The sequence below is a fragment of the Rhineura floridana genome, chromosome 4 (genome assembly GCF_030035675.1).
Source record: "Rhineura floridana isolate rRhiFlo1 chromosome 4, rRhiFlo1.hap2, whole genome shotgun sequence".
Classification (NCBI taxonomy): domain Eukaryota; kingdom Metazoa; phylum Chordata; class Lepidosauria; order Squamata; family Rhineuridae; genus Rhineura; species Rhineura floridana.
The window spans coordinates 99,034,889-99,047,816 of NC_084483.1; positions in this window are offsets into that span (position 1 = coordinate 99,034,889).

The following is a 12,928-nucleotide window of genomic DNA, read 5'->3' on the forward strand; positions in this document are numbered from 1 at the left end:
CATCAGGAGGCCTGTCCACCTGGGAGCTGGATGTGAGGCTTTGTACCTAGTGCTGGGAAGCAGAGAAGAACAGGAATCTTGTTGGTGTACTGTCCACCCCACTGCCCAACCACTTCCTTGAGGCAGTCTCTGATGCTGTGATGGAGAATCCCAGGACATTAGGTTGGAGGGGGGAGCTTGGATATCCATGCAGATACTGCCTTATCTTGGTTGGCTCAGGACTTCAAGGCTGGCAGGACAACCATGGGGCTGTCACAATACATCATGCATCCAACACATACTGCAGGCCATACCCCAGATCTGGGTTTTGCTACAGATGGAATTGGAAAGGATCCAGTGATTGGGAGATGAATATTGCCCGATTGTCAAGGATGGATGATGCCCTGGTGAGGTTTGGATTGGCTGTGACTGACCTCCCAACAACCCCCCCCCAGGGGTGGAGCACCAGTTAGATCAGTCCACCCCTGGATACTTTCTTTCTGTGGAGGGATTTCTGCATGCTCTGGGGGATTTTCCAGGAAGCATGGCTGGTGCTGAAGACCCTATGCTGGGTAAAAAAAGAACATAAGAACAGCCTGCTGGATCAGGCCAATGGCCCATTTAGTCCAGCAACCTATTCTCACAGTAGGCAACCAGTTGCCCTCAGGAAGCTTGCCAGCAGGACCTGAGTACAAAGAGCACTCTCCCCTCCAGCAGTTTACAGCAGATGGTATTTGAAAGCATGCTGCCTCTGACTAGGGTGGCACAGCACAGCCATCATGGCTAGTAGCCATTGATAGCCTTATCCTCCATGAATTTGTCTAATCTCTTTTAAAGCCATCCAAGTTGGTGACCACCGCCTCTTGTGGAAGTGGATTCCATAGCTTAACTATGCGTCAAATGAAGAAGTACTTTCTTTTGTCTGGCCTGAGTCTTCCAGCATTTAGCTTCATTGCATGTTCACAAGTTCTAGTGTTATGAGAAAGGGAGAAAACTTCTTTCTTTCCACTTTCTCAGTGCCACGCATACTTTTATACACTTCTATCATGTCACCTCTTACTTGCTTTTTCTTGAAACTAAAAAGCCCCAAATGCTGCAATCTTTCCTCATAGGGGAGTCACTACAACCCCTTGATATCTTCGGTTGTCCTTTTCTGAACTTTTTCCAGCTTTACAATATCTTTTTTGAGGTGAAGCAACCAGAACTTACACAGTATTCTAAATGCGTCTGCACCATAGATTCTAATGGCATTATGGTATTGGCAGTTTATTTTCAATACCTTTCCTAATGATCCCTAGCATGGGATTTGTCTTTTTCACAGCTGCCTCACACTGGGTCAACATCTCCATAGAACTATCCACTGCAACCCCAAGGTCTCCTGGGCAGTCATGGCCAGTTCAGACCCCTTGAGTGTATATGCGAAATTAAGGTTTTACACTTGTTGACACTGAATTGCATATGCCATATTACTCAGTTTGGACAGGTCCTTTAGAAGCTCTTCACAATCCCTTTTTGTTTTAACAACCCTGAACAATTTAGTATCATCAGCAAACTTGGCCACCACAGTGTTCACCCCTAATTCTAGATCACTTAAGAACAAGTCAAAAAGCACAGGTCCCAATAATGATTTTTTGGGGAACTCCACTTTCTACATCCCTTCATTGACAGAACTGTTCATTTATTCCTGCCCTCAGACTTCTGTTTCCTATAGAGTTCCTGATCCACAAAAAGGACCTCGTCTCTTATTCCATGATTCTAAGCTTACTCAGGAGTCTTTGGAGAGGTACCTTGTCAAAAGCTTTTTGGAAGTCAAAGTACACTATGTCCACTGGATCACCTCTATCTATATGCTTGTTGACTCTCTCAAAGAACTCTAATGGGTTAGTGAGACAGAACCTCTTAAGCTTGCAGAAGCCATGCTGATTCTGCAAGGCTCTCTCTTCTATTTCCTTGGTTATTTTATCTTTAACAATACTTTCTACCTAGAACTTAATCTCTCATCACCACTGTTTGACTCAATTCCCCAGACTGTTCCTGCAAAAATTAGTACAGGCACAGGGATCTGCCCTATATCTTCCACTGTGAAGACAGATGCAAAGAATTCATTTAACTTCTCTGCAATCTCTTTATCCTGCTTTAGCACTCATTTGAAGCCCTTGTCATCCAAGGGTCCAACCTCCTCCCTAGTCTCCTGATTTGAATGTATTTAAATATTTTTTGTTGGTTTTTGTTTTCAGCTGGCATCCTCTTGGCCCTGGTGGTACCTTTCCTGATCTGTGGTATACACTCACGTGAGCTTCTAATATTGTATTTTTAAATAACTCCCAAGCATTTTGGAATGATTTGACCCTCTTGACTTTGCCGTTCAACTTTCTTTTTACCAGTCCCCTTATTTTTGGGAACTTTCCTCTTTTGAAATGAAATGTAACCTTGTCAGATTTTCTTGGCAATTTGCCATTTACATGTATGTTTAATTTAAGAGCACTATGGTCACTACTCCCAATAGGTTTGACATCTCGCACCAGGTCCTGGGCGCCACTTAAAATTAAGTCCAAGGTCACTGCTCCTCTGCTTGGTTCCATAACTAAATGTTTAGGACATAAGCATTTAGGGTATCTAGAAATTTTACCTCTTTGTCCTGACTGGAACACATATGTAGCCAGTCTATGTCAGGGTAGTTGAAGTCACCCATTACTACAACATTTCCTCTTTTGGATGCTTCCTCAATTTCATTTTCCATTGCAAGATGTCCCCGAGCATTTTGATGAAGGGGACGATAGGACATCCCAGTATTAAATTATTCTTGGGGCCCTGTATCTGTAGTTTATTGAGTTAATTTATTGAAAGCTTGGGTATTGTGAGGGAGCCTGCTTCACAAGCTAGAGGAAGCTAGGCATGGGAAGGGAAAATTATAAAAGAAAAGTTCTTCTTCACTTAAAGCCTCTGGATCAGCAAATTCTGCCTACAGTGGGGAGTGTGATGCATCCTTCCCTGGCTCTCCCTGTCAGGTTCCTACTTGCTCGTGGTTACTGCCTGTCACTAGGCACCACCAGGGACTCCACCAGTCCGGACCGCTCTCTCTTATGATTTCTCTCCCCGCTCTAGCACAGATCTCAACAGATCCCCCTGCTAGGCAACCACCAGTAACGTCCCAATACTAGTATTCCCAGAGACTCTGAATACTGGTATTGTTATTCTCTTCACCGCTGCCACCATTTGTTACAGTTCCCCTTCAGCCTTGGTCATTACCTTACCCTCCCTTCTGGTCTGTGAAACCCCAGCCAAGGATCAGGCCTTTGGTAAACCAAATTAAGTATTTATTACAGATAACAAAGCTAACAAGATTAACAAGATTTCTTCTTAAGGCACATAAGCATATGGTTTTACTCAATACTAATCCGAACTCCACCTCCCTCCTGGTAAACAACTCTCTAAACCCCACCAAGCAACCCACTCAGTTCTCTTCTCCCCCCCCAGATTCCACTCTCACTCTTCCTTTTATACGTTCAGCCATTTTAAACACTCAGCCAATCATCTAGCATTCTACTGCCCATTCACTCCCCCTCCTCTTTCACTACTTACCATATATCTTCTAAACAACCAACACTTACCATATATACATTAATATAGGAACATCACAGGGAGGTTGAATAATAATACTACAATAGCAAATGTCTGGACTTAGCCTGAGATAAGCTGAACTAGGGAACTCCTTGGTACAAGAAAAAGACTGTGGCTAAGAATTTAGCAATTTCCAAAGATAGATTAGATGTCAGTAGAAAACGATGTTAATAATTGCTGGCTGATTATGCCACTCTCTGCCTCAATCTGCCACCATTTTGTGAATGGCTCTGTCACTGCATCACCATTTTGTGACTGGTGGGCATCAGTAATTTTCAGCCATTTCAAGTGGGCCTGGGGGGCAGAAAGTCTGAGAATCCCTGGTGCAGATAATAAAGATATGCTAAATATATAAAAGTGTTGCTTTGCTTTTTAGTTGCATTCGGTGGTGGATATCTTTAAATGAAGATCAACTCAGTGTGATTGAATGGAAAGAAGTGTTCTACTGGAGGAAAAAATAGGACTATCCACATTTCCTCTTGAAAAATATCCGAGGAATGGAGGGTGACCAGAGCAGTGGTACTTGAGGGAAATATGGTTTCTGACTCACTGGTAGGTTCTTAGGCTAAGAAGCCACACAGGAAAGTTGCACATGGTGCTCTCATTTAATCTCAGACTTGAAATATCAGCAGTGGAAAAACAAATGGTGTGGGCAGCCAACATGACAGGAGCAGGAGTGACAGATGTTAACCAAATGGCAATTAAATGACAACAGATGTTAGCTAAGTGGCAACTATTGAAGGAGCACTGGTCACACTCCTGGTGGTAGCAAGAGAACATGTGATGCCAACAACACATGGAAAGCACATGAGCTGTGGGTGTGTCACATATTATTACCGGGACAAGTGGATGAGAGGAGCACCTTTTTGTGGTACAGATGGCACCATGCAATAGAGTGCAACCAGGAAAAACAATGCAACATGTGCAGTTTTATTACTGTTACTATGGTTATTATATATTTATATACCACTTAATGCCAAAATGGGCATAAAAGTGTAAAAACCGAGGGCACAAACATTAAAATATAAACATCCATAATTAAAATATGCAATCAAACAATCCCATTAAAGCAATACAGCTATTAAAACAGGAGACCCAAGATGAGTTTTTGTGGTATGGGTATGTGTTTTTTTAAAATCATATATATGTTTTAATGTGGTTGAGGGTTGTTGGCTTTCTCATTTACCAACAAACTGTACTATGATTTCTCTGAAGTCATGTTTGTTTTTGTATTGTGTGATAACAGATTGGAATAATAAAGCAAAAATCACTTGAGTAACTTTTTAAACAAAATGTTGCATATATATTTGGAAACTGAAGCAAAAAGTTATTATTATTATTATTATTATTATACCTCCCAAAGTAGCCCAGGGCAGCAAAGTATAAACATGAGTAAACTTTTAAGCCAGTGAGGACTGTCTACTTCCATAAACAAAGAATCAGGAAGGAGTGACAAAGCAGTGCAACAATAAATGAAGGGACAGGTGGAACTAAAGTTTTCATTCTGTAGCAGAAAAAGAGAGAGAGAAAGTAAGGGGTGGACCAACAAAATACTGCAAACCACTGTCATATCAGTCTAACAGTTAGAAAGATTTTCTGATGTTCAGCTGAAATCTGGCTTCCTGTAACTTGAGCCTGTTGTTCCGTGTCCTACACTCTGGGATGATCGAGAAGAGATCCTGGTCCTCTTCTGTGTGACTTGAAGAGTGCTATTATATCTCCCCTCAGTCTTGTCTTCTCAAGGTTAAACTTGCCCACTTCTTTCAGTCTGTCCTCATAGGGCTTTGTTTCCAGTCACCTGATAGTCCTCACTGCCCTCCTCTGAATCCATTCTAGTTTGTCTGCATCCTTCTTAAAGTGCAGTGTCCAGAACTCGATGCAGTACTCAAGATGAGGCCTAACCATTGCTGAATAGAGGGGAACTAATAATTCGCGCAATTTGGAAACTATAATTCTGCTAATGCAGCCTAAAATAGCATTTGCCTTTTCTGTATCCACATTACACTGTTGACTGATATTCAGCTTGTGATCAACAACAATCCCAAGATCCTTCTCACATGTAGTATTGCTGAGCAAGTATCTCCCATCTTATAACTTTGCATTTGATTTCTTTTTCCTAGGTGTACAACTTTGCACTTATCCCTATTGAATTTCATTCTGTTGTTTTCAGCCCAATGCTCCAGCCTATAAGATCCCTTTGAATTTTTTTCTGTCTCCCAAGGTATTAGCTATCCCTCCCAATTTTGTATCATCTGCGAATTTGATAAGCATTCCCTGCACCTCTTCATCCAAGTCATTAATAAAAATGCTGAAGAGCACTGGATCCAGAACCAAGCCCTGCGGTACCCCACTCGTTACCTCCAGTTTGAGAAGGAACCATTGATAAGCACTGTTTGAGTACAATTGTATAGCCAACTGTGGATCCACCTGATTGTTGTTCCATCCAGCCCACATTTAGCTAGCTTGCTAATCAGAATATCATGGGACACTTTGTCAAAAGCTTTGCTGAAGTTGAGATATATTATGTCCACAGCATTCCCACAGTCTATCAGGGAGGTTACCCAATCAAAAAATGAGATAAGATTAGTCTGGCAGGATTTGTTATTGATAAATCCATGTTGGCTTCTAATAATCACTGCTTACAGATTGGCCGCTTTATAATTTGCTCCAGAATTTTCCCAGGGGTTGATGTCAGGCTGTCTGACCTTTAGTTCCCAGGTTCTTCCCTTGTGCCCTTGTTGAAGACAGGGACAACATTAGCCCTCCTCCATGGCACTTCACCCATTCTCCAAGATTCTGAAAAGATAAGAGACAGTGGTTCCGAGAGTTCTTCAGCCAGTTCCTTTAATACTCTAGGATGTAGTTAATTGGGCCCTAAAGATTTGAACTTGTTCAAAGTGATTAGGTGTTCCTTGACCATTTGTCTATCAGTTTCAAACTACAATCCTTCCCCTTCCACTTCATGCTTTTCCTGAGGGTCATTGACTCTCCTTTGGGAGAAGACTGAGCAAAAGTAGGAATTGAGCACTTCTGCCTTTTCTTTGCCACCATTTCTTTTCTCTGTCTTTTACTGTGGATATACCCAAAGAAAGCTTTTTCTGTTGCTTTTGGCATTTCTCACTAACCTCATTCTCAGCTTCAGCTTTCCTGATGCCATCCCTCCAATCCTGTGATACCTGTCTGTACTCATCCTTTGTGGCCTGGCCTTCCTTCCACTTCCTGTATGTGTCTTTTTTTGTTTTCAGGTCATCTCTAAGCTTTTTGTGAAGCCACATTAGTTTCTTCTCCTGTCTTCCCCCTTTTTTCCTTGACAGAATTGGTTACCATTGTGCCTTTAGAATTTCCTCTTTTAGAAACTCCCACCCATCATGGGCTTCTTTTCTCATTAGGGTTGCTTGCCACAGAACCTTATTTATTTATTTATTTGTTTGTTTGTTTATTTAATACCCCACCTTTCTTTCCATGATAGAAACCCAAGGCGGCTTACATATGGTTCCCAGGTGGTCTCCCATCCAGGCACTGACCAGACTTGACCCCGCTTAGCTTCAGCAGGGTGCTGGCCTTACGTGCCTTCATACCATAGCCTGGGACCATTGTTCTTACCATTGTTCTGAGTTCATTAAAATTGGCTTTCCTGAAGTCCAGGATGCACATACTGCTACTCTCAGCTTTTGCCTCCTTTAAAATCAAGAACTCTACTAGTCCCCAAGGAGGTGTCCAGTGCAACATCTGCTGCAACTTCTTGGATACGGTTTCAGTTTATGCGTCTTGATGATGTAGACAAGGTGCTTGCAATGATGCAGCCAGCTGCATGTCCTCTCGACCCTTGCCCTTCTTGGCTTATTAAAGCTTGCTGAAGGAATTTGACCGAGTGGATCCAGTGTGTGGTCAATGCATCATTGTGGGAATTAGTGGTTCCAGCCGCCCTGAAAGAGGCGGTGATCTGACCACTCCTGAAAAAGCCCACCCGGGACTCATTGGTCTGTGACAATTACCAAGCAGTTGCAAATACCCCCTTCTTAGGGAAGGTGATTGAGAGGATTGTGGTGCAGCAATTGCAAGTACTCTTGGATGAAACAGATTATGTTGATCCATTCCAGTCTGAATTCAGGCCTGGTTATGGGACTGAATTGGGCTTGGTCGCTTAATAGATGACCTTTATCAAGAAAAGGACAAGGGGAGTATGACCCTGTTACTCTTACTTGATCTCTCAGTGGCTTTTGATACTATTGACCATGGTATCCTTTTGGGCTGACTTGGGGAGATGGGTATTGGAGGCACTGTTTTACAGTGGTTGCAATCATATCGTTTTCAGAAAATAGCATTGGGTGATTGTCTTTTGGTTCCCTGGCAGTTATGCTGTGGGGTGCCGCAGGGTACCATCTTTCCCCCCATGCTCTTTAACATCTATATGAAGCCCTTGGGATCGGTCATCAGGAGATTTGGGGTGAGGTGTCAGCAGTTTGCTGAAGATACCCAGCTCTATTTATCTGTAACATCTGAATCAGGAGAGGCCATGCAAGCCGTGGACTGCTGCCTGGACTCAGTGGTGGGCTGGATGAGAGCCTATAAACTGAGTCTGAATCCTAGCATGATGGAGGCACTCTGGGTTGGTGGTTCTCGAGTTCGGATAATTGGTCAGTTGCCTACTTTGGATGGGGTTGTACTCCCTCTGAAAGATCAGGTCCATTGTCTGAGGGTGCTCCTGGATCCATCTTTGTCGCTAGAGGCCCAGGTGACCTCAGTGGCTAGGAGTGCCTTTTACCAGCTTTGGCTGGTAAGACAGCTGCAGCCATTTCTGTACTGGGATAGGCTGACCACTGTTGTCCATGCACTGGTAACCTCCAGGCTGAATTAGTGTAATGTGCTCCATGTGGGCCTGCTCTTGGGGTTGGTCCAGAAGCTACAGCTGGTGCAAAATGTGGCAGCAAGACTGCTCACTGGGGTAGGGTATCGCCAACATGTCACCTCGCTGCTGAAAGAATTGCACTGGCTGCCCATTTGCTACCAAGCCAAGTTCAAGGTTCTAGTTTTGGTGTACAAAGCCCTTTATATACCCAGCCGATCACTGTGCTCTGCAGGTGAGGGCCTCCTGCAGATACCATCTTATCAGGAGGTCTGTTCTGCACAACATAGGTAGCGGACCTTTAGTGTGGCGGCACCTACCCTGTGGAATTCCCTACCCTTAAATATTAGACAGACACCATCTCTGTTATCTTTTCGATACCTATTGAAGACCTTCCTCTTTCAACAAGCCTTTTAAGTTGAGACCTTATCCCAGTCTGCGTCTGTGCTGGAATTGCTTTTTAATATGTTTTAAACCTTCTTTTTTAAAACAACAACAACAATATGTTTTAACCTTTTTTAAAAAAATAGTTTGAAAGCTTTTTAAAAAAAATGTTTTTGAAGATGTTTTGTTTTAAAGTATTTTAAGGTCTGTTTTTATGATGTTTTAAAGTGTTTTTAGTGCTTTTGTTTGCCGCCCTGGTCTCCTGCTGAGAGGAAGGGTGGGATATAAATCAAATAATAAATCAATCAATAAAATAAATTCTATAGCATGATCACTTTCCCTCAGAGTTCCCGTAACTGCCACTTCATCCACCAAGTCATCTCTGTTGGTGAGAATCAAGTCAAGGATGGCTGATCATCTAGTTGTTTCCTCCACTTTCTGCAGGAGAAACTTATCTCCAACACAAGTAAGGAACTGCACGGTAATTGCTGAATAGGGATGGAATTTGGCCCAGACTGCAGTTTGAAGCTTCAGAAATCAGCCTGATTAGGGAATGCTTGTGCACATATAGTATATATTACTCACTGAGTAGAATTCACCAGATATGACCCTTAAGTTATCAAGAATTTTAAGTGTGTGTGTGCACGTATGTGTTTATACACACACACACACACACATATACACAAGGGAGAAGTGAAACAAGTGGTGGTTTTCTAAGTGGGTTTGTAAGAATACTAGATTTCTCTCATAGTGTAATCCTGTGCATATCTACTCACAAGTAGGGATAGAAGGATCGGTCAATTTTGGTTCCGTCCATTTCTCATTTTCCCAATCTTACATTCAGTTCTCCACATTTCCACAGCAATTTGTGATTTTTTTTTAAAAAAATCCTCATGCAAAGTCTCTAGCATTTTGCACATATTTTACAAGCAATTTCTCATCATATAATGCTTTTTTGTATGTTATTTTCACACACATGTTCTTTTTTTGCACATTCCCTAACCTTTGCATTTTTGCAAACCTTGTCTGGTTGATGAACTGCATTGCAAAATTTGAGTAAGTGCCAATTTCGAAGGATGGCTGTTTCGGTTCTCATTTGTTTCAGAAAGTGCAAATTTGACAGATGTGGCTTGAAATGTGAACTGAATTTCTCACTCATCCCTACTGTTTATTAACATTAAAATGGCTACTGGTCTGGATTTTTTTTTCTTGTATAGCGTTACTCAGATCAGCTTCCCTCAATACTCACAGAACACTTTGGTTTCTGCTTTGTGCCACTTACACTACAAGATAATTACATCCAGTGGCCTTTAATGTGTTGCCAAATCATAAGCAATTGGAAGCAGGAATGGAACTAGAGGTGGAAAAAAACATGTTCTGTTATTAACTCTTTGAATGCCTGTTCTGTATCAGTGGGAAGAAACCACTGTTGATAGGATGCTGGACTGGATGTTAACGTGACCCAGTAAGACTGCCATTGAAAACAAACCTCTGAAACGCAAATGAAAACATGTAACTTTAAATATGATGTTTTATTTATGTATTGAATTTGTATCCTGCCCTTCCTCGCTAAGGATCCTAAGGTAGAAAACAGCAGAAGTTAAATCAAATTTAAAATCAAATAAGAATGTATTTGAAAGTAAAACATAACTAAGTTTACAAATCAAGAACAAATGCAATTTACTCAGACAATGCAATGATCTGGTTCTGTTACTATTTTCACAAGCAACATCAGAGAAATTGTAGGTGAGCAAAGAGGACAGAGCAAATATGCAGGAAACCTGCAGGCTAGATACTTGGACCCATGCAGATGGTTCTACCCATGTGGCTCCTGGATTTACTAATGGTGGCATGTGAAGAAGCCATAGGAAAGCAATTCTCGCTCTTCTGATGCTAAGTGTGAGTTGAACTTCAATCAGTGCTTGCTGCAAAAACAAGCACTTGTTATTGCTAAATATTAAGGGTTGTATCAAGTCATAATCAGAGTGTACTCAGTGGAATCAATGGGCTAAAGTTAGCAATGACTTCCTTCTCTTACTTTTACTGTTAGTGAATTTGATTAATTCCCAGATGTCTCATCTCCAGATCGAGTAACCTTCCATAGCAGGAATCCTTATGTATAAATTTTCATCCTTGCAGAAATTAGCATTTGTAATTAGCGATATACAGTAACTAAAGCAGTATGTTTAATATTCTTTACTAAAACAAGAGGATCCAAGAACCCAAACTATTCAAGAATCACCTCCCAAACAGCTGTCTCATTTTATTTTAACGTTGGCCACCATAAATGGAACTTATTAATAACTTTTAGGGAAAGGCCGTAACTCAGTGGCAGAGCACCTGCTTTTCATGCAGAAGGTCCCTCATTCAGTCCCTCGCATCTCCAGGTAGGTCTGGGAATGTCACTTGCCTGAAACCCTAGACAGCTACTGCCAGTCAGTGTAGACAATACTGAGCTAGATGGACCAATGGTCTGACTCAATATAAGGCAGCTTCCTATGTTCTTTTCATAAGTTGACTTGTTACCTTTTGGTAATGCCTACTGCTATAAACCATATGCCAGTCTTTTATACTGGTGCCTACTCTGGATAAGTAAGACCGGTATAATTATATAGAGTAAGTAAAAGAAGCAACACTACACAAATCTTGGAGTCCAGCATGCTGGTGATGATAACAGAGGTGATGGAACATTTTATCATTTTATATTTACTAGTGCTATCAGCTTCCCACAAAAAAAACTACTTTCATGCTGAAAACAGGTATGCTAATTACCATCTCAGCCATAGTTTCAAAGCTTCGGTGTAGTTCAATAATGCTGTTGCTCAGCCAGGAAATCTGCAAAGGCAGCTTTCTTCCATCCGCTGCCAGAGAGGGTCTGTTTTCAATACTTGGAAAATACAGATTTACACTTTCAAATAGCCATACTTACTACACCAAGGGCATTTTGATCAGTATCAGAAGTTTCCTTTTCCACTTCACTGTGGGAAAATCATTTCTTCTACTTGCCACAATTTCTGATTAATATGTCTCAGGGCAGCATTTTTTTTAAATTTAGCAATAGCAATAGTATGTTATTACTTAACAACCATGAGTTTAGGCAACACAAGGAGTGGCGAAGACCAGAAAAATAGCTAGTCAAACTTTAACACACACACACCACTGCAAGGGTCTAAATAAAATGTAACTGCCACAAATCAGTTAGCTTCTAATCCTTCTATTTAATTAAGAAAGGGGGGAACCCACTCAAATTCACTCAAGTGTGAACTTTCACATCTGCAGTTACTGTTTCAATGTTATCTTTAACTGCAATTATGAAGCACATTACTCTAAAGTCCCACTTCTTTCTACCCTTAGTTATGCTTTATGTCCAGGTTGTAAGGAGCTAGTTGTAGTCACCCACTGATGAAGAATAAGCACTGTGCACATGCTTAAGAGGCTTTATCATTATTTCCCGTAGCACAGAACACACTATTCAGAGATTTCATTGGTTGGCTGAGGGATGGATGGGGAGATTTGTCAGTTGCAATGTGAGTTGTACTACAATCTCTTTTATAATCTGTTGATAACTTGTACATTCTAACCCTGTGATTTCACAACTCTTTTTTAAAAAACCCTCCAAGGCTCATTCACTAGGGCCAAGTCTTAACGTTACCTGAGTAGTTTGGTTTCTACCATTTTGTGGTTTTCTTAAATGCTATCCTGATGTTCAGAATGTCTAGGAGTCTATGTACTGGGGGGTCGTGTGGTAGGGCATAGGGCATGATTACTCTCTAAATCAGCATCTCTCTTCCTTGAGAGTCAACAGTGCTAGCATGGGAGGCTGTGAGCGCAAGCATCCTTCATCCATTGATCTTCCCACAAGAAACAGTATTGGGGTCTGACTTCACACAAGCTACTATGTGGTTTTTCCTGTAGTAATTCTTAATATCCCAGAGGAAAAGAGAAAATTCCTTCCTGTTCTCAACAGTGAATGAAGATGTCATTGGGCATATTGACACAAGAAACTTCAGTTTTGTAGACTAATGTGCCAGCCATGGTTGGAGATGGGGAAGAAATTTGGTTCTGTTTACATTTTAATACGAATGAACCTAATTCAAA